The sequence below is a fragment of the Nicotiana tabacum genome, chromosome 1 (genome assembly GCF_000715075.1).
Source record: "Nicotiana tabacum cultivar K326 chromosome 1, ASM71507v2, whole genome shotgun sequence".
Classification (NCBI taxonomy): domain Eukaryota; kingdom Viridiplantae; phylum Streptophyta; class Magnoliopsida; order Solanales; family Solanaceae; genus Nicotiana; species Nicotiana tabacum.
This window is the reverse complement of record NC_134080.1, coordinates 112,879,120-112,904,160: the sequence shown is the minus strand read 5'-3', so window position 1 is coordinate 112,904,160 and position 25,041 is coordinate 112,879,120. Positions and strand designations below refer to the sequence as shown.

General features: G+C 36.0%; 1 long non-coding RNA gene across 6 annotated transcripts; it reads right to left on the bottom strand.

Moving 5' to 3' along the window:
• Nucleotides 1-8,174: 8,174 nt before the first annotated feature.
• On the bottom strand, nucleotides 8,175-12,313 carry LOC107807339 (uncharacterized). Of its 6 annotated transcripts, none has more exons than XR_001652875.2 (7): nucleotides 11,958-12,313; nucleotides 11,517-11,580; nucleotides 10,767-10,863; nucleotides 9,977-10,063; nucleotides 9,802-9,900; nucleotides 8,993-9,322; nucleotides 8,175-8,510 (listed from the first exon to the last, which is right to left on the bottom strand). It is a non-coding gene; the product is annotated as an uncharacterized LOC107807339 (long non-coding RNA). The 6 variants fall into 6 exon arrangements; XR_001652874.2 differs by lacking the exon at nucleotides 10,767-10,863 and having other exon boundaries at nucleotides 11,958-12,056; nucleotides 12,134-12,312; XR_001652876.2 differs by lacking the exon at nucleotides 10,767-10,863 and having other exon boundaries at nucleotides 11,958-12,020; nucleotides 12,134-12,311.
• Nucleotides 12,314-25,041: the final 12,728 nt, after the last annotated feature.

The following is a 25,041-nucleotide window of genomic DNA, read 5'->3' as shown; positions in this document are numbered from 1 at the left end:
ACCAATCCTCTTTACTAGATTAGTGGTTTGTTTAAACACAAAGCTCAAAAGGTCATCATCAAAATCAACATCCTGCGATGGACTTAAGGATCAGGTCCCTCATTCAGTTTCCCATTTTTTAGCACATTCACTTATTCCCCCTAAGTTCCTTCACCACTTCTTCTATCCTTTAAGACTTCTACAAACCCAGTAATAATTTCAGCCCTACTCTCCAGAATATTAGATCTACCCTTTTCTCTTTTAATTAAAGTCTCATCATAATCTACCAAAGACTTCTTGGGTTTTGATTCAGATGGAGTTGGGATTTTGGAAGGTGACAGAGTTTGGTTTACTTCTAGCATATTTGGAGATGATGCTCCGTGTGATACATCTTTGATCTTGGTTTAAAATAGGATGAAAAGAACCGTTTTTGATTGGGCGTGGGAGAATGAAATGGTTTTGGGGCAACTGGTCGATTTAGAAGAGGTGTAACGTTTTGGACTTCAAAAGTTAGAACAGAGGCGAGAAGAGCTTAATGACATGGCACTCAAGCAATTTAAAAGGCATATAAGTATTGAAGAGACTACTAACCTGGGTCACAGGAACCAGGTTTCTTGACAGTTTCTAAAATTTTGAGCAAAAACTCCTAGAAATGCAATGTCACTCATACTTGTTTTGTCCTAAAACTGTCATGTGTCTATACCTGTAACAATATAAAATTGAGTTAGATGCCGCCAAAAAAATACTTTTTAGCATTGTACATTTCTTTCTTAGCATAACTAGTCATTGAGGGAACTTGTTCTTAGTTGAGCTTGAGCAAGCCCAAATCTAGACGATTTCTTTCAAAATGTTCCCTACTCAACGCTTTGATGAAGATATCTGCTTCCTGGTCCTCCGTCTTGCAAAATTTCATACAGATTAGACCATTTTCAACATTGTCCCTCAAGAAATGACGTCTCACATCAATATGCTTTATCCTTTTGTGCTGCACCGGGGTCTTTGACATGTTAAGATCACTTGTATTATAACACAATAAGGGTACACAATCCGTATATACACCAAAATTCTTAAGTTGTTACTTGATCCATAGCAGTTGTGCCCAACATGAAGCAATAGTCACATACTTAGCTTCAACATTTGTACCCCATGAGATCAAGCATGATCCCAAAAAATATACCATTCTAGATGTTCTCTTTATATTGACCAAATATCCAGCATAATCAGCATCAGCATATCTAACCAAGTCAAAATTATCTCTTAAAGGATAGAAGAGGACCAGGTCCTACGTTCCCTTAAGATACTTCAAAATTCTTTTACCAGCCTTTAAGTGAAATTCTTGTGGGCCTTATTAGAACCTAGCACACAACCCAATACTAAAAACAATATCAGGTATGCTAGTAGTCAAGTATAGAAGATACCTAATGATTACCCTATACATATTTTCATTGATAGGAGAACCAGGTTCGTCCATGTCTAATCGAGTAGCAGTGGCAATAGGTGTATCACTGGTCTTAGCATTCCCCATCTTAAATCTTTTCAGTTGCTCCTTGATGTACTTTTGTTGACTGATCATATTGCTTTTTGAGGTTTGCTTTATTTCTTATTGTGTTTCCAAATTCATCAAGCTTGTTTCGGAACACCCACCTGGTTCGAATCAATGTTCTATCTGAAGGATTAGGGACCAGGTGCCACACTTTATTTCTCTCGAACTGATGGAGTTCTTCTGGCATAGCAGCTATCCAGCCAGCATCTTTCAATGCTTCCTTGATGTTCTTAGGCTCAATTTGAGACAAGAAGACTGAGAAGGCAAACATATTCCTTGCTTTATATCTAGTTTGAATACTAGAGTCTAAGGGAATGATTACATTTTGAAGGGGATATGAGATCTTGTGCTTCTAGTTTGATACTTAAACTTCAAGATTCGAGGGACCTGGTTCCTCCATATTCGATCCATCATTTACATCAAAAGAAGTATGACTTTCACTTCTTTTTCCAGCATCAGGAGTACCTGATACAGTATCAGCAACCCTTTGTTCAGCTTCAATTGAGGTAATAGAGGGACCAGGTTCCTCTGTGCCTTCTGGAGATTCTCCTGGTTCTTCTTTATCGCTCTACTTGACTTGACTCATCAAATCAGTCTTCCGATTTGCAATATCTATAGCTTCACTAGGAACTATTGTAAATTCTCCATCTTCATCTTTTTCGTTATGTTACCCTTTGCCACTTGATTCATGGGATTCATCAAAGATCGCATGCACACATTCTTCTACACACTGGGTTCTTTTGTTGTAGACTTTGTATGACTTTCTTTGAGAGGAGTAACCAAGAAAAATTCCCTCATCACTTTTTGCATCAAATTTTCCCAAAGTCTTCTTACCATTATTGATAACAAAATGTTTGCATCCAAAGGCTCTCAAACAAGTGAGGTTTTCTCCCATTGAGCAGTTCATAGGGAGTCTTCTCGAGTAGAGACTTGATCATGCACCTATTAATAAAGTAGCAGGAAGTGTTGACTGCTTCAGTCCACGAACCAGGTCCTTCATAACCAACTTGTTCAGTAAAGAAAAACTTGCATGTCCCAGTCATCTGCGCTATAACTCAGCATCATCATCAATGGCACTTAGGCATGTTAGATCACCATTATTCAGTGAATGAAGCTCTACAACATAGATGTTCTTGAACCTTTTTGTCTGTTGACAACACTTCACCAATTTTGATATTGGTAACAGTGTAAGAATTGGACAAGAACTTCACTTCATTTTCCTTGTCACAGATTTGAGACACACTCAACATGCTATATTTAAAGTCAGTCACATTGTACATATTTTCAATTTCATGGGAGAGTGTTTTGCCAATTTTTCCCAACACCAAGAATATAGCCCTTCTTGCGTCTCTAGAGGACACACTCCCACCTTGGAAGGCTTTGAATGAGAGAAAATCATCCATTCTTCTAGTCATATGCTTCGAGCGGCCACTATCCATGTACTATTTTTGGCTGCTTCCTCTCACTCCAGCCTGCAAATAAAATTACTGATTAGATTTAGGAAGCCAAGCCATCTTGGGTCCCTTATAATAATAGAGAAGGTGAATCAAACCTCTTTTTGCCCATGCTGCTAGCATATATTTTCTTTCCAAAGAACCAGGTTCCTCAGCAGTAGGTCTCTTTTCAACAAAAACTTATTTTTCTGTAGAGACTAAATTGTAGCTTTACAAGAATCCTTGTTATGGCCCATTTGACCATAATAAGTACAAGGCCAATTATCAGCCACATTTACATACTTTCTATGAAGATTATAGGGAGTTCTAGCCTTTCGAAATCTGATTCCTTGCCTGTTTCCACCATTACTCTTGTACATAGGCATTATTAGATCAGAGGACCAGGTCCATTTAAGTGACTTATCAAGATTATATTTAACCCTATTCAGATCCTCATAAAGTTTTCTATTCTTTTCAAGCTCAACAACAAGACTTGTTTTAACTTTCTTAAGTTCATTCTTAATATCAAGTTGAGCTGCACTAGCTACTCCTTTTCCCTTAGGTGTATTCATCTATTTTTCTATTTGATTTTTCAACAAGGTATTTTTTCTAGTTATGTCTTCCACTTGTTCTTTCAGATCTGCAAGTACGACCACCATGTCATCCCTCTCTTGTTCTACATCACCAATTTCTTCAATTAATGTATTTTTCTTACTTGTCCTACATCACCAGATCTGTAATTAAGACCACCTCATCTTCCTCCTTGTCCTCATCATCATCGGATTTAGCCATGAATGCAAATATAGAATCATATTCTGAGGATTCATTTTCAATAGCCATCATAGATGTATCTCCTTGGTCATCTTCACCTTCAGATTCATGGGAGGAATCTCCCTAAGCAGCTAGTGCTTGCTTCACCACGTTATCAGCAACATCTCTTCTTTTAAACCTTCTGTCAGGGATCAGATTCCTCTTAACTGCTTTGTTAATGTTGTTTTTATAATGATTCTATTTGTGGAGTGAACAGTCTTTAATGAAGTATCCGGACTTTCCACACTTATGACAACAATCATTTCTTTTGAAGTTTCTGCTCGAACTTCCTCTCTTGGGAATCCTACTATTTCTTCTATTCATCTTTTGGAATCTTTGAGTGAGATACACCATGTCAGATTTATCACTACTTGGAGTCGTTATTGGAAGCCTTGAGAACCAGGTTCTTCTCCTTCTTGAGCTCTCTTATTTCACGATCTTTTTTTCTCTTCATCTCATAGGTTTTGAGATTTCCTATAAGCTCGTCAATAGTCAACTTCTGCACATTTTTAGCTTCAGTGATCGCATTAACTTTGCTCTCCCAGGAACCTGGTAGAACATTGAGTATCCTCTAGACCAGCTTGTTGGTTGGAATGATTTCACCAACTGAAAGAAGCTCATTGATTATAGAGGTGTAACGGGTATGCATATCTTGAATAGACTAGTTCATACTCAGTTTTAAGCATATCTAGCTTGGATTGCTTTACCTAGTAGTTCTCTCATATGCAGTTTGGAGAGCTTCCTAGATCTCTTTGGCAGATTCACATGCTGAGATGCGATTATATTCATCTTGTCCAATATCACAAACAAGAATCTTCTTTGCCTTGAAGCTCTTTTCAACAGCCTTTCGATCAGCATCGTTGATTCCTTTCTAGTCTTTAGGATAGTACGTATCCCCTCTCAAACAACTTTCGTAGGAACAAAAGGACCATCACAAATCATGTCCCACAACTCGGAGTCCTCAGCCATGATGAAGTTATGCATTCTTGTTTTCCACTATCCATAATACTTGCCATTGAATCTTGGAAGTCTTGTGGTTGATTGATCTTCCTCGAGGTTTGGTAGAGCAGTCATAATGTAGATCCTTTCTAGGTTTTAAACTTTTAGAAAGAACCTTCTCTAATAACAATTAATAGAAATTAAGAGTCCACCAAACGGTATAGAGAACTAGATTCTCTATCTGTTCCAACAATAAATAAGCAGAAAGTAAATAACACACGATATTTACGTGGAAAACTCCCTGCTCAAGGGATTAAAAACCACAACCTACCCCAATAGAATTTTAACTCCACTAAATCGAGCAAACACCAGATTACAACCTATTGCAATATAGAAATTAAACTCTTAATTTCCTGGCCCCTTAAAATAACTCTGTTGTAAGCCCTTTGCAATAACTCTATTACAAAGCAATAAACCTTGACTAACTTTAGATCAAGAAATCAAACCAAACGATGATTGAAATATGTCCTACAAAGACACTTCTTGAAAATAGTGTAGGATTACAAATGAAGAACAAAATAATGAAGATTCAATAAACCTAAGGACTTAATCGGATCTGGTCCTTGAGGTTGTAGTAGCTTTGTTCTTGAAAGAGCCTTGAAGGCAATGGTGGCTAGAACTTGAGAGAATATGATTTTTTTGATTTGCAAGTACTAGGTTAAACCTTGTATCATGTTCTATATATATGAGAGAGCATGCGAAAAGAGATAGAGATATTTCATCTTTTAATTTGGCCTATAGCAAGCTGCAGTTGTGCTGCTATACTGCTGCCAGTCGGTACGGTGCGACAGCTTTTACAACTATAGAGTTGACTGTACGATGGCCAAGGGAACTGATCACATCTGGTCCATATCTAGTTCCTCGAGAAAGTTTGACCAGCATCAAAACATGAAGTAACATATATGTTGCCAGTCGATACATTGCAACAACTTTTATAACTTTAGAGTTGACTGTACGACGGCCACAGGAATAGATCATATCTGGTCCCTATCTGGTTCCTCGACAACGTTTGGCCAATATTAAAACATGAAGTAACATATCTGTTGCCGGTCGGTACAGTGCAACAACTTTTACAACTGTAGAGTTGATTGTACGACAGCCAAGGGAACTGATCGTATCTGGTCCCTATCTGGTTCCTTGAGAACGTTTGACCAGCATCAAAACATGAAGTAACATGTCATCAAGGCCAAAGGAACTGCTCACAACTGGTTCCTATCTGGTTCCTCGAGACTGTTTGGCAAATCATCAAAACACAAAATAGCATAACATATCACAAACTATATAGGGTCGAACCGGTCATAAATTGGCTAGCCCGGCCTGATACACCTTTAATTCGTAGTATGCATCACTTTTGGACTTTTTTCCAATTAATATTTTGTTACGAATCTTGTATAGACTTCTAGTTATACTGATTTCAGGAGCAAAACATGTCAGCATGTTTACTTTGACAAGATCGACTTTGGAAAACAACCGACTTTTATTTAATGGGATTGTCAATCCCCAATTAGGAAAGCATACATGAATTGAATGATCCAGGTTGCATATGATAACTTTCCTAATAAAGGCTCTATTTCCATTGACCAAATAATAACTTTAATAAAAAGAACTAACAATCTTTACAAAGAGACTGCAATCACAAGTAGTACTTTCCAGGTATTCGTAGATTTGAAAAATGTGGTTATACTATTATTGATTAGAATCTTGAGATAGATTTGCTTCCATCTCTGTTCAAAAGTAATTGGAGTTCTTTAATATTATATTACTTGGCTTATTCTAACTTCTAGTGCAGATAGTCAATGTTGTTAAACAAAAGGTCAAAGAAATTGCATGGCTTATGTTGTACTTTGAAGGAGTCTCTTCCTTAAAACCTATACATCTACCGACCCTACACTATTTTGGTTTGACGAGTTATATATAGTATAAATGAACAGTAAGAGGTACAAACCCAATAATTATATGGCAGTAGCCTGTAGGTAGACGTGAAATAAAGCTTTACTATTTTAAGTTCAATAAAACTTTGAATATTACATGTAAAAATGGATCCAGAATTTAAAGTTTATGAATTTCAATAGCAACCTTAATTAAGAGCACCATAAAATATTTATAGATATTTAGCAAGTTTCTTATTATAAAATACAATATGGACAAAAGTTGCTTAACCAAACCTCCCATCCGCCCTTTGATTATATGAAAGTTTTTGCTGAGAAAATACGTACATATGATCATTAATCTCGCCCAAACGACATTAACATTGATCTATAATGACATGTAGTATCTCATGAGTTCTGCCCACTATTACTACGGAAAAAGCCGGCCTTCCCTTCGCTACCCAAAAAGTTAGCTACTTCTATTAATGATTCATTAACTTATATACCCAAAAGGGATATGGGCGCCAGGTAAGGGCGGAGCTAGAGTTTCATACGGAGGTTCGGCCGAACCCAATAGCTTTGGTCCAAACTCTATATTTGTCGTTAAAAATTTATTGAATATGTACAAATTATTAATTTAGAACCCAGTAACTTCGAAGGAATATAATTTAAATGCTGGCTTTTGCCCAATCGAGTTTTACCATAACAACTAGGCAGAGTTTAATTCCTTCAAAAATTGACTACTCAACCATGTTAATCGCATTGATTAAGTCGCCTATTCCCGAAATTTGAAAAGTTAAAGGGGAACAAAAATAAGGTTTTAAAGCCTAAGAAGGAACGCATTCGTGCTGAATTTGAACGAGTCTGCTTCGAGTATAGTGATGCCATGCAATTTGTAATTCAGCTCTTACGTAATTTTCGTCAAATTAAGATTTTGTCCTGAGCTATTGTCTACCTGACTTCCTTTTAACCATTATGTTCCTCTCTTTATAAATGGTCTTAGTCTAATAGTCTCTCATAGTTACGTTCTTGAGAAAACCAAGATTCCCAATTTGACCATAACACTATTATTTTGTCAAGTAATCTATCCCGTGGGTTTTAGATTCAGATGATGACATTTTAATCGCAATGCCGTTCTTTAACCTTGAATCTAGACATGAATAGCAGATAAAACTGAGTAAATTGATTAACTCACTACAAGAAAACGGGGTTATTACGGCGGTTATTTTAGCATATAATGGCGGTTTGAAACCGCCATAATACACATTAACGGCGGCTTTTAAAAGCGCCACAATCCCGTCTGCCAAAATTATATTATGGCATTTTTGGGCAAACCGCCGTAATTACATGTGAAAACCGCCGTATTTTAAAAACTGTGGCTTTTATTTTTGCATATTAAGGCGGGTTTAAACCGCCATAATGTGTTTTTTCTGCTTCAGCCTTTTCACAATCCTATTTTTTTCACATTTAGAGTCCTATTTATTGAATGCTATGCTTTGAAACTTCTGTAGCTCTTCATAATCAATTAAACCCAATATAGAATATTAAAAAAGAAAAAATATTCATTATATAAAACACAAGTATACCAAAATTACATCATCCAAATATTAATGCTTCAAAGTGTATTTCAACAGTAATATCCAAAAGATTCATAGTTGATACAACAAAATAATCACAAATTCACACTCAAGTATACCAAAATTACATCATCCAAATATTAATACTTCAAATTGTATTTCCACAGTAATATCCAAAAGATCCATAGTTGATCCTATAAAATAATCACTAATTCACACTTGGACGATCATCATTGTTACTTTCATCTAAAGATCTTCTTAGTTCAACTATTGATGGTGCATCACTTCCTAAATCTGGTGCCTGAAAAAAAGGAAGAAAAAATACAATTAATAAGCAAATAACTAAAATGTTAACAGGTAAGCTGAAGTAGTAGGACTGGATTTACTATGAGACTCTTGTTTAGTCTGATAAATATACCAATAATAGTTTATTTGTATGAATATTCGAAGCCAAACGACTAATCACTTTAATGAGAGGTTTTGTATTTTATTTCTGTTTTTTTGTCAACTATTAACTATTTAAATTCTCTTTACAATTTGGAACATGACCACAAGTAAAAACTTCTGAAATTTTTTAAACCCCACACAATCTTTTCTCTATTAGCAGCCCATCATTTTCTTGGCCGCAAGTCCAGGTTTTATTGTCACAGTTCCATCATTTCCAACCAAAGCACTGTATTTATCCTTCCTAGTAAAATTAGTGCACTCATACGATAACGTTGCGGCATATAACCATAAGAAAAGCAAGTAACTAAAATTTTACTGTAGCAAGAGAACTTATACCTGTGGAGGAATGAAAAATAAGTGAGCAAACTCCTCGGGGATATTCTCTATGTTCCTTTCATATAAGCTAATTAGTGCATTTAATTTTGATTTCACATCTGTTATCTCTTGCTGCCACGCTGGAGTTGGAGCGGTAGTGCTAGATGAACCCACATAACCACGACGGTATCTCGCAGATGTCTGTTTGAATGCTACAGTTGGAACTACACCCAAGCCTAAACTTCGAACACAGCCGGGGTGCTCGGGACCGAATACTATGCCAAGTGCATCATTTGGTGAAGGTTCATCAAAACTTTATGCTCTTTCAGTTCGAATTTCTTCAATTCTTTCCTACAAAAATTGAAGAAGCATAAACTGAGCAATATGAAGGTGCTTGGAACTTGGAAATGACAAGAATTATACACTAAACTGCTAGCTAAAACATGAATCAAACCATTAACAGATCCATAACACCACATCCCAAAATGAAATGCAAATTATACCATATGGTCTAGCCAAAATTCCCGTAGAAGCAGCAGATCTCATTTAACACTAATCTGCTAACATAACAACACTAATCACCTCATATATATCATTTCCGTAGAAGCAGAAGATCTCATTTCCATAGAACACAAAAAAACCGCACTAAATGACTTCATATATATCAACATCGAAACTCACAGCAAAAAATATTGTCACCAACAACCTATCATGCATCTCAGACTATCAAAATGCTAGTGGAAATATTTGTGGAAACCCACTAGACAAGCAATACCAATCTAAAATTAAAATATAATTTCACAGCAGAAGGCACCAAAAATGTTACTTACCCCAATCACCCTAGCCTCATCAGTTACATAACTCCCATCTTTCCTTTTATGAGTCTCAGTCCACATTTTGCCTCGATCAAAAGCTTTTCCCATCGCCTTCTGAAATTTTTAAAACGAATAATGTTAGTAATTAATTGAGAACATATATCTTATCTAAGTTAAGCGCTTAAACTACCATTGCATCCCTTCTTTTAGCCAAACTCATAGCACCACAAGTATGAGGAAGTTGATTTTTTCGAATTTGTGCATTCTTGAAATGCTCCTACAAATTAAATAGGTGAAATTCTATTATACAAGACCAAAATAAGCAAAAGCAGAAGCAAGAGAAGTAGTAGAGAAGCAGAAGCAGAAACAGAAGTAGATACAGTAGCAGAAGCAGCAGCAGAAGCAAAAGAAGAAGCAGATAGCAGTAGCAGAAGCAACTATAAAGCTTGTTAACATTTGTTCTAGCAAAAGAAGAAGCAGATAACAATTCTAATATCATACTTATCGCCTTGTCAGTCATTCGACAAAGACACTTTATATGATACATTTTGATTAGAAAGGACAATTTGGAATACTTCGTACACCCTTCGTATAATGGTTGATTGCCATCTTCGACCAATTCATAAAACTTTGTATAATCTTCATTATGCCCCTCAACGTGCCCTTCATCAAATATTTCTTCTCTATTTATATGATTAGAAAACACACCAGGCTCGTTGACATTGTTCCTGGTGAACCCAAACGCATCATTAATCATAATTTCCATTGGATCTTGGGGCTGTAAATTATCTTCTATGATATGGGTGCTCTGAGAAGTTTGTTGCACGGTTGCATTTGATTCTTCACCATGCCAATACCAAAATGTGCAGTTTTTTGGGAAAGGTTTAAGAATCAGGTGCTCTTCAACTACATCTCTTCTTTGACACTTGTTAAAATCACATATTGGACAAGGACACTTAATTACGCGCCCATCAACTTACCCGTGCTCAAAAGCAAAATCCAAAAATTGTCTTAGACCATCTGCATATTCAGGTGTGTTTCGTGGTTTGCTAGTCCAAGATTTATCAATTGGCATGGCTAGAAAGGAAGACATAAGATAACATCACAATATTAAAACTGAAAAGATAGTTCAAAAGCTTATATGTGAAAAACATAACCTCTGAATATATCCACTTAATTTGAAAAGCCATTGCCAACTTAATTAACATGAAAAGTCACATCACTTCTACATTAATTAATTTTGAATGCAACCTCATATTGTAATCTCTTCAAATGCAGAATTGTTGAATGTCAAATACAGCTCTTTAAATGGTAAACAAATTAAGAAATGGTCTATTAATACTTGAAACGAAAGTACTATTTAGGTTTCTTGTACAGTTAAAGTTTAACTTCAGATTATTCCTGCATTTTTGCTTTTAGTTTCAAAATCCATAAAGCCTAAGGAAAGACATAACCTGCAATAATTAGTGAATATATCCACTTAATCTGAACTAAGTTTTTCTCTAAAAAAAATTTCTCATACACAGTGTCAAACAGTTAACTTACTACTTCAGATTCTTACAGTTGGATGGCATATCTTTCTACCTATACAATTGGTAACCGTTTGATAGATAAGTTGAACCTATTATAGCAGAAAGCTCTGCTAATCCGCTAGTGACAAATGAAATAATCAATCTACTTTTTAATAAAAAGAAATCTGCTCAAAAGAAAGGACAAAATTAAACTGATACCTCTCAAATGTTTTACTGTCGACGTCGATCCCAATAGCTTCATCAACAGTTTTTGATCTCTCGGCTACATATCAAGCCCATATATAATATTTAGGTTAATATTAGCAATAATAACAAATTAAAATATCAAAATTAAGTGCATGCAATCAAAATACCAAACAAAGCAGCAAACATTTAAAGAAGTACCAAACTAATTGAATAGAAAAATAACAAAAAATGGACTCAAAAAAATAAAGAACGGAAACCATTAGAAAATTAATGTTTTTCTAGTAATAGATTACTATTTTGGATGTTATATATTTAATTGACTGAATGAATCATAGATTATCGGACTGAGGAAAAAAATTTAGAAAAAATTGGGAAAAATCGCTACATGCATGAACCCTAATAAAGAGAAAAAGAACTTTTGGTACTAAACATGAACCCTAATCGCTACATTACCTGAGATTATTGAAGCTGCTAAATGAATTTCATGTACTTTTTCTAATTTGAATCTCGATTCTTCTAACCGGAGAAACAGATTGGGAGAAATAGAAGAATCTGAAGTTAGAAAATTGGGAGTTCAATTTGTGCTAAACTATAAATGTTTCCAGCGTTATTAGAGGGGAATGCATTACCTCAGCTGCAATTGTTTGGAGATTGTGAGTTTTACATTCCAGCAGCCTTCAATAAGAATGAATCGGGGGAAGGAATTGGGGGAAATAGAAATTGGGGGAAAGATATACGAGACTTATGGAGGGAAAGAAATTGGGGAAATTCTGGAGGGAGTCTCAAAATGTGAGGAGGAAATACTAAAACTTATTAAAGGAATAGTTAAAATATTTTGATTAAAATATTACGGCGTTTCTAACCGCCACAATACGAAATAATGGCCACTATAAAAAAATTTAATTCAGCGGCCGGTAAAACGTCATTTTTAATTATATTTTGGGGCGGTTATTTGGAACCGCTGTAATATAACCGCCACAATAATTCCGATTTTTTGTAGTGACTATCCCTGTAAAATTCCCCGAGAATTGCAGTCAATTTCAGCAATGTGATAAATAAAACAAAAAATCTCAAACATATTACGTCAATAGAAACTAGCTAGCGTGTAATACATTACATGATATCTTCGATGCATAATATCAGTTAGACAACTGTTGAAGCAATTACAGACATTATATATATAGATGGTTAATTGAAAAAGAAAGCTTACAAACTTGCTAATAATTAACCACACAACTAGCTAGAGAAGTTGCAGTGAAATGGTTGCCTTCAAGACTATGAATATAGTTATAGCACCCCTTTTGTTAATGCACTTGTTGGAGACAACTAATGCAGCTGCTTCCAGCAACATTACAACCAATGAGGCCTGCTCTTTTAGCCTTCAAGTCTCAAATAACTTTTGACCCCTTTGAAATTTTGTCCAATAACTGGACAAAAGGGACTGAAATTTGCAATTGGATTGGCATTTCTTGCAGTAGAAGGCATCATGAAAGAGTGACAGCATTAGTCCTCAGAAGCTTGTGATTTGGAGGTTCCGTTGCTAAAGAAATTGGGAATCTCTCCTTCCTTAGGATTCTGGATATTGCAAACAACAGTTTCCATGGCAAAATCCCCTATGAAATCGGGCGTCTTAGGCGCATAGAGTACTTGTCCTTGCAAATGAATAATCTCACTGGTGAAATCCCAGCAAGTATTGGGTTGCTTAACAAGATTGATATACTGGATCTTTCTGATAATAATTTACATGGACATGTTCCTTTCAATGTCTCCCCATCCTTATTGATCATGGATTTGGGACAAAATGGTCTTACTGGCAATATCCCAACGGAATTTTGTACTAGCGTTCCAAATTTGCAGGGTTTATCACTCTCAAATAATCAATTAGTAGGCCAAATCCCAAGTGGGCTGAATAAATGCACACAACTTCTTTATCTTTCCTTGTCATATAATCAGCTCACAGGTAACGTTCTTGGACTACATTTTCTTTTCTTTCTTCTGTATTTGGTTTTTTTCCCGTTGAATCTTACTGTCTGGTGAGCAAGGTTTTCAGGATGACAATCCTAAGTGAAATCGTGTACTAATGAGGTTAGCCTACAGTGACAACTCATACAACAACAACAACAACAACCCAGTATAATCCCACTTAGTGGGGTCTGGGGAGGGTAGTGTGTACGCAGACCTTACCCCTACCCTAGGGTAGAGAGGCTGTTTCCAAATAGACCCCCGACATCCTTCCCTCCAAGAACTTCCCACCTTTGCTCTTGGGGAGACTCGAACCCACAACCTCTCGGTTGGAAGTGGGGGTTGCTTACCATCAGAGCAACCCCTCTTGTCCAAAAATGCCTTTTATTATATTTATTTCTAGACGTTGGCCGCGCCGTTTATATCTCTTAAAATTGAGCTAAATATAAATAAACCTAGGTCTAATAAAGAAAACATGGATTCTGCGGGATAAATGTGATCCCTCCTTCATTAATCAGATGTCTCGAGTTCGAGAATTTAGAATGGAGATAGAACTCCTTATAGGGAGAGCTTTTCCCCCTTTATTGACCCCCATAGCACGAATCTGAAATAGTGGAGTCAGATATTTCAAATACCGGATAAAAGAAAACCTGGATTAGAATTAAGCTGAGCATAAGATGTGCCTAAGTTAGATTCTTTGAACTCAAATATTGCAAAATCAAATTTAAATTCATTGAATTCATCCTATAGTTCATTTTAACATTTTCACTTATTTATTGAGAAAAAAAATAATAGTATCAAAATTTAAATAAATGTCACTGATAAATAGCTTAATTAGTTCCATTCTTTCTTAATTTAAGAGGATGTGAGTTTGTTTATCCTAAGTCTCAATTGTCTGGCCAGCTCCCAAGTGGTTTAGACAAATGCAAAGAGCTTGTATATTTAGCCTTATCATATAACCTGTTCAGAGGTAAAGTTATTGAGCCATTTTCTTTCTTTGCTCCTTTTGGTTAATGTTGACAATAAAGGTTGCTAGAATCATTAGTCAAAACGTCTTGTAATGTCGTATTCTACAGGAAACCTGCCTAGTCAAATGTGGAACTCGACAAAACTTCAAGATCTATTTCTTGGATGGAATAACTTAACAGGTACTAATCAAGCAGTTGGCTCTATGTCTAAAAATGTTCTTCTTTAACAACTTTGATAGGTTAAACTGAGATTTACTAACTTCGATATATATTACTGGAAAATTTTACGTTAACTCCTCACCTCGCGGCACTAGAGATCTTTGAAATTTCCAAACACTTAGAAATCATTTAATAGAAAATGTTAATAATTCAAGTTTCAGTAGCAAAAAATGTTAGTGCAACACTTTGTTCTTCATTTCCAAACAAGTTAGAACAACTACATCAACCCCATGTTAGTTTGGGTTGATTATATGAATCCTCAATGTTCATGTCGCTCCATTTAGACCTGTCCCAATCCAATATCCAATCATTCATGTTTTCTTATAGTAGAATTTCTCACACGTACACTTTCTACTGGCATTTAGATATTTAATAAGATTAAAAGCCTGCTAGCGAACATTGAACTAAGTAAACATACAAACATAAGTAAGCCTTAATCCCGACAAGCTGGTATCGCCTATATTGATCTTTATCTTCCATTCTGCTCTTGTCTATGCTAAGTCTAAACGGAATCCAATAGATAGTACATAGTTCTTTTGCTTTCTTTTTACCCTATGTCGGGTATTTCATGGTTCACTTTTGGTATATAAGCAACAGAGATAAAAATATAGGAACATGGTTAAAGTATAGATTATAGAATGAATCTAATTTCATATTGATCTTCAATAGAATGTTGAAACAGTTACAAGGGTTGTTCCCTTCAGGATATGGACATAAACGTATAATGCATAAAACTTTTATCTAGCTAGCAGTTAAGTGATAGGAGTACTACTTCACAGTATTGGAATTTTTAGTGTATAATCACACAATTTACATAAATTTTACAGGACATATACCAAGTGAAATTGATAACCTATCAGCACTTCAAAGATTAAGTCTTCGACGGAACAATTTGGTGGGAATTCTTCCACCATCTATTGGAAATTTGTCGAATCTAGAGATGATAGACCTAGGTGAGAACAGTTTACGGGGTGACATTCCTCGGGAATTTGAACATCTTGTAAATCTGAAAGAACTGTATCTTAGCTCAAACAGATTATCAGGTGAAGTTCCAAGGTCTATTTTCAACATTTCTGGACTAGAAAAGATTGCATTTGTAGCAAATAATGAGCTTTCAGGAATACTTCCCTCAAACATAGGCCATAGCCTTCCAAATTCTTGAAGGCCTTTATCTTGGGAGAAACCAGTTCAGTGGGCTGATTCCTAGCTCCATCGTAAATTCCACCAAGCTTATCATCTTGATCTTGGCCGCAATCTGTTTACTGGGCATGTACCTATGAATCTTGGAAATCTACAACAGCTTCAATTCATCAGCTTGCAAATAAACCAATTGACAAATGATCCTTCTATGCGCGAGTTAAGTTTTCTTACCTCTATCCAATTGCAAGTATCTGAAGACCGTTCAAATAGGAGGCAATCAATTCAATGCAAGTCTTCCAAAATTCCTAGGCTCAGGCAACTGGTCCTTTTCCCTTGAAAATTTCATTGCTGCTAATAATGGTATCACAGGAAATATACCAACTAACTTCAGTAACTTGAGGAACCTGGGGTGGTTAAGCTTGGGATATAATAAGCTTATCGGTACGATTCCACCAGATTTGGGGAACTTGAGGAAATTGCAAATGTTGAAACTGGACAATAATAATATAGATGGAATTATACCGACTAGCCTGTGTAACTTGGAGAACATGTTTATAATTAGCTTGAGCCAAAATCAGCTTTCTGGGGAAGTACCAAGTTGCTTTGGAAATCCTTCTTCTTTAAGAGAACTCTCCTTAGATTCCAATGTGCTAATTTCCAGTATTCCACCAACTTTTTGGAGGAATAAAGATATTTCAGTTGTCAATTTATCCTCCAATTTTCTAAATGGATCTCTTGCACTAGAAATGGGAAACTCAAGGAGTTTGCAGATACTACATTTATCTGGTAATCGGTTCTCTGGTCAAATTCCAAGCACAATTGGACAACTTCAAAATTTGGTTATCCTTTCATTGTCAATGAATATGTTAGATAGGCCTATACCTAAATCGTTTGAAGATTTAGTTTCATTGGAATACTTGGATCTATCCAGAAACAAGCTATCCGGCATGATTCCCATGTCCTTGAGGAATCTTGAACATCTCATGTATTTCAATGTCTCGTACAATGGGCTCATGGGTGAAATTCCAGATGGAGGGCCATTCGTAAACTTTACAGCTGAATCATTTATGGGTAACCCTGCATTATGTGGAGCATCCCGGTTCCATGTGATGCAATGCAGAGTCAGTAGTCCTAAAAGACCAAAAAAGAAGAGGGTTGTAACTTTTGTTCTTGCATCAGTTGCCTCAGGAGTTGCAATGACCAGCATTTTCATCGTTTGGTTACTGAAATATCGAAAAAGGAGTAGGGAACTTCCTCTAGTGGATACATTTGGTCAAGTACATATGAGGATTTCGTACCATGATATTGCTCAAGGGACAAACAACTTTGATGAAGCAAACTTGATTGGGAGGGGGAGCCTTGGATTGGTGTACAAAGGGACACTTGCAGATGGAAAGGTTGTGGCAATCAAGGTATTCAATGCAGAAATGCAACATGCATTCAGAAGTTTTGATGTGGAGTGCCAAGTTCTACGAAGCATTCGACATAGGAACCTTGTTAAGGTGATAAGTAGTTGTGCGAATTTTGATTATAAAGTGTTGGTGCTAGAGTACATGCCCAATGAAAGCCTTGATCGTTGGCTTCACTCTCCCGACAAATTTTTGGATTTAACTCAAAGATTAAAGGTGATGGTTGATGTGGCTTCTGCTATGGAGTATTTACATGGAGGTCATTTGTTTGTAGTCGTTCATTGTGATTTGAAACCAAGTAACATACTTTTGGATGGAGATATGGTGGCGAAAGTGAGTGACTTTGGGATATCCAAACTTCTAACAGCTGAGACGCTAATAGCACATACCAAAACCTTGGGTACTATTGGCTACATGGCACCAGGTAAATGTTACTACCAAGTTAATTTGAGTAAATTTTAAACGACGTTAATTATTTTCATTAATGGGGGGATTACATGAATTTTTTGGCAGAGTATGGTTCAGAAGGCAAAATCTCAACCAAGGGAGATGTTTATAGATTTGGTATTCTGTTAATGGAGATTTTGACAAGAAAGAGCCCTGTGGATGATCTATTTGTCGGAGACTTCACCTTGAAAAAATGGATATGCCAATCATTACCAAACCGAATGGTGGATGTAGTGGACATTAATTTATTTTCACTGGATGACGAAAATTTTATGTCGAAAGAGAGCTTCAAATCAATCATGGAATTAGCTTTTGAATGCACAAATGACTTGCCTCATGAGAGAATTAGTATGGAAGATGTTAATGTTCGACTCAAGAAGATCCTAACTCAATTTCTGCAAAATGTAATGACAAACTAAACGGTAGTGCTGAAGTCTATAATGGAATCATTTCTTCACGGGCAAATTGAAAATATTTGATAGAACTTTAAGAGATTGAAAATCTTTCACTTCAATTGTTTCAAAAATTTGTTTTGTGTTTATTCTTCTTTATGTGTGAAGTTCTTTGTGTACGTATCAGCTTTCTTCTTTTCCTTTTTTCCTTCTTCCTAGCATCAATCTACAACCTATGGATAATATGTGTGTTCATATATAATTATGTTTCTTTTTTTAAACCGAGAAATCCACTGAGTATAATGGGGCACGACTCGAAACTTGGTGGATAATGGGCCCGCTTCTATATCTTTCTCCACACAAATACTACTAGGATTTTTGTGAGGGGTAGGTTTCGAACCATTTCTCTGCACCTAACCTACCATATATGATTATATTTTTTAATGACAACAAGTCGATATTGTTCACAGAAATTCGAATGTTTATTCATCTGTAATCAGTAAGAGATCTTGTTAACTGATACCCCTGGATAAATTCTCAGTGCATTGGGTGGCCTGAAACTACTTACCACACAATACAGAAGAAAGTTGCAATTTCATTAACACTAGCATAATTATGAAATATTAGCTGATAGAAGCAGTAGTAATGCTAAAGGAACATATCAATTAACACACAAAACACTTGCACTACTTTATGTGAGGTGCATAGATGAAGCATTTGCCAAAAATGTGTATTAGATGTCCATCTTTTGCCGCTGCAAGGATTAAAGAAGGAAGGAAACAGTAAGATTACCTAGGAACCAAAACTGTTTTGGACAAATGAATAAATAGAAATTAAGAAAAGAAGCATATTACTTGAGCACTTCACTACAATTTGACAACTTAACATCAAGGATCTAGCCCTGATCAGCAAATATGGATTTCATGATCGGGAGTTACACCATGAACACGCCTCGAACATATGCAATACCCAATATAAGTTTAGAGAACTGGAAACAACAGAGTGATTTTTGCACTACAACTGAGAGAAACATCTGAGAAACCAGAAAGAGATTTTCTGAGACACCAACAATACAGACGAATACCGCTGGAAACGTAAGTCAATCAAATACTGACGAATCACGATGGAAATGTATTTAAAGCACAAAAAGAGTGCCCCAAATCTAATTACACTCTTGATCATACAAAATACTAGTATATTAGAATCTTAACTAGAATTATACAGGGGATTGCAGTGATTTGAAAGCCTAAAACCAGAAAAGCGACAGTTTAAGAGTCTGATTTGGCCTTATACTATGCCTTATTTATCCCCCATTTGAGTTTCTTATGAAAAATATCATCACCTTTATACATTAGTTGCACATTTATCCTTACCCGTTAAAAGCACCTCTCTTAGATTTTTAAGGAGCACGGCATCCTCTTATTGGACCAACTGACCGGCCCCAACTCTTAATTAAAACCCGCCCGATCCAACCATTAAACTTAGACCCATCGATAAAATTTAGTCCATTTTCCCTCGAGCTTTTCATCTCCCCCAGAAAGAAAATACCTAGGGTTCATCGCACCCCTATTATAATCAATTCATTCCACATGCTTTCTTCTATAACTGCAGTTAAAGGTAATTGATTTCTTCAATTAATTGTTTGTTTAAGCTGTTATATGTATTTTTTTCTTAAATTTGCCGCGAATTAGTCACCTTTAAGGATTTCGTTCTTTAATCTTGTTATGGTTTTGATTATGTGCTTAAATCTTTAAAGTTGACCGTTAGTTGTGTTGTTTATGAGTGGATTTTGTTTGCATGGGTTGTCTAGGTGGGTTTTCTGTTAGGGTTTATTCGAGACAAAATTTGTTTTTGGATTTTTGTGTAGTTTGTGGTCCATGTGGTTTTGGCCTTTATTTTTATTTAACGAAAAAATTGGTGGCAAAACTGAGATTGTGGGGTCTTAAGTTTGGGGTTTAAGGTATTTTTTGTCGGTGTATGGTTGTTGACCCTAACTAAATATTTTAAAGTTAGTGGGACTTCACTTTCTTATTGTATGTGGTCATACTGTTGCATATTAGTTTTGTTTTCTGGTTCCCCATGTTTGTCTTTCCTTGTGGTCGATTAATTTATTGTTTGATAACATTTTCCTTATTGTATAACAATCATTTTTAGAGCTTTCAGTTTAACCTTTTCTTTATAGATTTTCTTTATTGTTTAACAGTTTAGCAGCCTTCATTTTTTAACAGTTTAACAGTCTTTCAGTTTAACCTTTTCTTTATAGATTTTCATTTTAACAGTCTTCATCTTTTTAGAGTTTTCAGTTTAACAGTCTTCATTTTTTATAGCTTTTCTTCATTGTTTAACCTGTATTTCAGTTTGTTGCCATATTCATTGCACATTCTTGTTCAATCATAACAATCATTTATTTTCTTAACTTTTCAGGATATTAAAAATGACTTTGGTGGACATAATGTTCCATCATGGTGGGGATTGGATCAGAAAACCCTATGTGTTATATTCAAAGAAGCTTGTTCACTCTTGGGAAGGTTATGACTCTGACCTTATTTCCTTTATTGATCTAGTAAATGAGTACACTGAGGAATTGATATATGTTGGTGTTCAACAACTAATTGTAAATGGACCTACTGGTAACTATTATGAAGTAGTGGATGATTTTGGGATAAGACATTTATTGTCTTTAATATCTGATGAGTTTAAGTGTCTTAACTTCTATGCAGTAGATGAATGTGAATTATCTGTGAATGTTCCTAATGTTGTCCATTATTCTGATTCACATCCATCACTAACTGAAGTTGGTATAGATTGTAATAAGGTTAGTGTGAGAGTGAGAGTGACAATGACAGTGAGGGTGATGAGGTAGGGTATGATTATGAGGAATCACAAACAATTGCATGTCAAAAAAATAGAGAAATTGATGTTGGACCGCACAATTACAAGGAATTGTATAAGGGTATGAGCTTCAAGGACATACCTGAAGCAAAAATATGTATTAACTTCTATGCCCTGGCAAACAAAAATGATTTAAAACAAGAAAAAAGTGATAAAGAAAGATTAAGGTGCAAATGTATTCCTGGTTGCCCTTTTGTTGTTCTCATTTCCGAGGATGGAAACCTTTCAGGGGTTAGGATAAAGACATTAAAATCAGAGCATACTTGGGATGAAGCATTTGATAATAGTAGGGTTGATTATCATACACTTGCACATTACTTCAAGAAAAGCTGCAAGATAATCCTATGTATAAGATTAAAGAGATGAGAGCAGATATCAAAAATGTGTTTAATACAAATGTCAGTTATAGTAAGTGTAAGAGGGCTAAAAGAGAGATTTTAGAGAAACTAGAAGGCAGTTTTACAGATAGCTACAATAAAATTGAGGCATATGTCAATGAACTTAGAGAAAGTAATCCAGGGAGTGATGTGATTATTAACTTGTCAAAGGATGCACTTGCTCAAGGTGTTAAAAGATTCTTGAGAATATATATTTGCTCCCATGCTCTTAAGATGGGTTTTAAGGAAGGTTTAAAGCCTTCAAGCCATCCACTCTTTCCTTTAATCTGTCCCTTTCAAGAATAATCGCATCCAACGTCGACTTCATATTGTTGAGTTTAACATTAGTGGCATCCAATTTGTAATTCATATTATTAATTGTAATAAGCACTCGATCTGGCAACACATCATCTTGCCATTCCCAATAACCGCACGAGCTTATCTACCAACACAAGGCATACAACTAGTAATTATGAACCACTAATACAAGGGAAAAAATTAAATATCGAAAAAATCAAATAGAACCAAAATAAAATAAATAATACATACATCAGGTTTAGGGCACTTAAAGAATCTTCTTCCGGGATTATATGGAGTTGTTGAACTGAAGTGGTTGGAAATTTTCCTACAATGACACCTCCTCTTTGATGAATAACTACTTTCTGACATGAGAAAACTTACTATGGTGGAAAACCTTCACAACCCCTTCTATGAAGTTAAGAAGAAAGCAAATGGGAGAGAAAGACTTTACAATGGAGCTGAAAATAGCAATGGAAATGAACCCTGGGTATTTTCTTTCTGAAGGAAATTGACTAAACTTTACCGATGGGTCTAAGTTTAATGGTTGGGTCGGGCGGGTTTTAATTAAGAGTTGGGGCGGGTCAGTTGGTCCAATAAGAGGATACCACGTGCTCCTTAAAAATTTGGGAAGTTGCTTTTAACGGGTAAGGGATAAATGTGCAACAAATGTATAACGATGGAGATATTTTTGATAAGAAACTCAAACGGGGGATAAATAAGGCTTATTTATGATAGTATAAGGGCAGATCAGATCCTTAACCGAACATAATAACGCTAGGATCAAGAATTCTATAATAAAATTTAGGCAAAATGCCTTAACACCCCCCTAAACTTGACACGAATTATTAGTTACAACCTTAAACTATTCGTGGCCTTAATTACCACCCTCAACTTGGCCCTTTGAGAGTCATTACTCCCCTGAATGCTGATGTGGCAAATTGTGTAGGTGCACTCGCCTACCACATGGATTTTTCTATATATGTGGCATTTTTTTTGAAAAATAAAATATATTTTTACCTTTTTAAGTATGTTACTTTTTTAGATAATTTTTTCGAATACAATTTATAATAAAACTTGGACAGAACTACATTATTTAGGCTAAATTTTTTTATTTGACTAAAAATAATAAAGTTTTAGTTAATCTTTTTTTGAATTTGTCATGATAATAAAGATTTATACAATTGAAATAAATAGTCAGCGCATCTACAAGGTTATAAAAATACATAGTTGGAAATTAATTGTCACGACCCTAAACCTGGACCCGGTCGTGATGACGCCTCTCGTGAAGACAAGGCCATCCGACACTTCCCATTTCAATTTTTAAGCAGTTAAACAATAAGATTCAAGTCTAAAACATGATAAATAATCTAAAGGTGAACATTGACAATACAGAACAATAAGCGGAATACAACCCAACACAGCCCGATACCGGGGTATCAGTAGTCATGAGCATCTAAAATCTGGAATAATCAAGAAAAGTCTATATAGTTCAATAAAAACTAAAATAAGGATAAATAATATAGGGAAGAAGCTTTGGGCTGCGAACGCCGGCAGCTACCTAGAAAATCTTTGGATCCTCCTGAGCTGGAAGGATCAACACACGGGAGCGGGACTAGATGCGCCTAAATATGCACACGGGGTGCATGGAGTAAAGTGAGTACTCCAACTCAGTGAGTAATAATCATAAATAAAGACTGAAAGCAGGAAATCATGTGAGGCACATTACAGGCTATAATGAAGCAGTAAAACCAGTAAGAAAACAGTAAATCAGTAAAGATATGTGAAAGTTATTATAGTTCAACTTTTAAACTTCATGAACCTTTTCAACAATTAAGAAGGTAAATGACAGGTAATTAATAAAGATAAACATATAAAGGTTCGCCCATCGGGCACAGTATCAACAAATCTGCCACTCGGACAATATCTCAAAAACAATACCAGCCCATCGGGCTATATCTCACATCATAATGGGTACCCGCCGCACTCACTGGGGGTGTGCAGACTCCTGGAGGGGCCCCTTATGGCCCAAGCGCAATATCAAGCCATCTCGTGACATCATCACTAGGCTCTTGGCCTCATATCAACAAGCCACCTCGTGGGGTACATATTTCAGGCCCTCGGCCTCATAATTATAATCAGTGTTTCCTCACGATGTAGGCCCTCGACTTTACTCAGTCAAAATCCTCACAAGCCACTCGGGCTATAGTAAAGCATGATTCTCAGCTCAAATATCATTTAAAAGATTATTTAAGTGTTAAAACAGGGTAAACATGGCTGAGTTATGAAAATAGTTGAATATAACATGACTGAGTTCAAGTATAAAGTCAAACAGTGAGGAAATATCAATAAAAATCCCCTAAGGGTTCAAATAATTGGCACGAGGCCCAAATATGGCATCCAGCCCAAAAAACATGATGATAGCAAATAGATTTCAGTCAAATATGCGGTAAAATAGTAATTGGGGATGGACTAAGTCACAATCCCCAACAGTGCACGACCCCACGCTCATCATCAAGCGTGTGCGTCACCTCAATATAGCACAATGATGTGCAATCCGGGAAGAACATCATTTACAATTATTACTTACCTCAATCCGGTCAAATCTTTAGCCCGCGATGCCTTTGCCCCTCGAATCGACCTCCACTCGCTTCGAATCTATTCAAAATCAGAATCACCACGTCAAAATATGCTAATGGAACGAAGCCCAAGCGAAAATAATCATATTACAACCTAAATCCCGAAATTACCAAAACCCGACCCCGGGCCCACGCCTGGGAATTCGATAAAATTCACATAAATGGATTCCTTATCTCCCCACGAGTTCATACATATCAAAAGTACAAAAATCCGACCATAATAGGTCCCTCAAATCATCAAGTCTAGGTCTCTAATACTAAGACCTAGTTTCCCCAAATTTTAACCCTTAAATTCCATTAATTATAGCTCTAATCCGTGAAATAATGCCATAGGGACGAGTTTTAGGTCCAAAATCCTTACCTCAATGAAGGTACATCGAAATCCCTCTTCAAGATCATCCAAAAAGCTCCAAAGCCGACTTGAAAATGGTGTAATAGCTCAAATATCGTGAAGGAAACAGTTTATACCTTCTAACCCAAGGAATTTCGCATCTCCGGCCATATTCTCGCTTCTGCGGTCAATATCACTGCATATGTGGTCCTCACTTAAGTCACCAATGTCACGACCCAAACTGGAGGGCCATGACTAGCACCCGACCATACTTGCCGAGCACCAATGTACATTTTATCTAAGCTTTTTTTATTATCTTTTAGGGTTGACGAGATCAATATAAATGGTAGACATGGATCATGGACAACCAACAATAAAATATGATGGAATGAACATACATAACATGGGATGACCAGACAATCAAGAAACTACATATAAGGTACGAGCTACCACGCTACCATGAA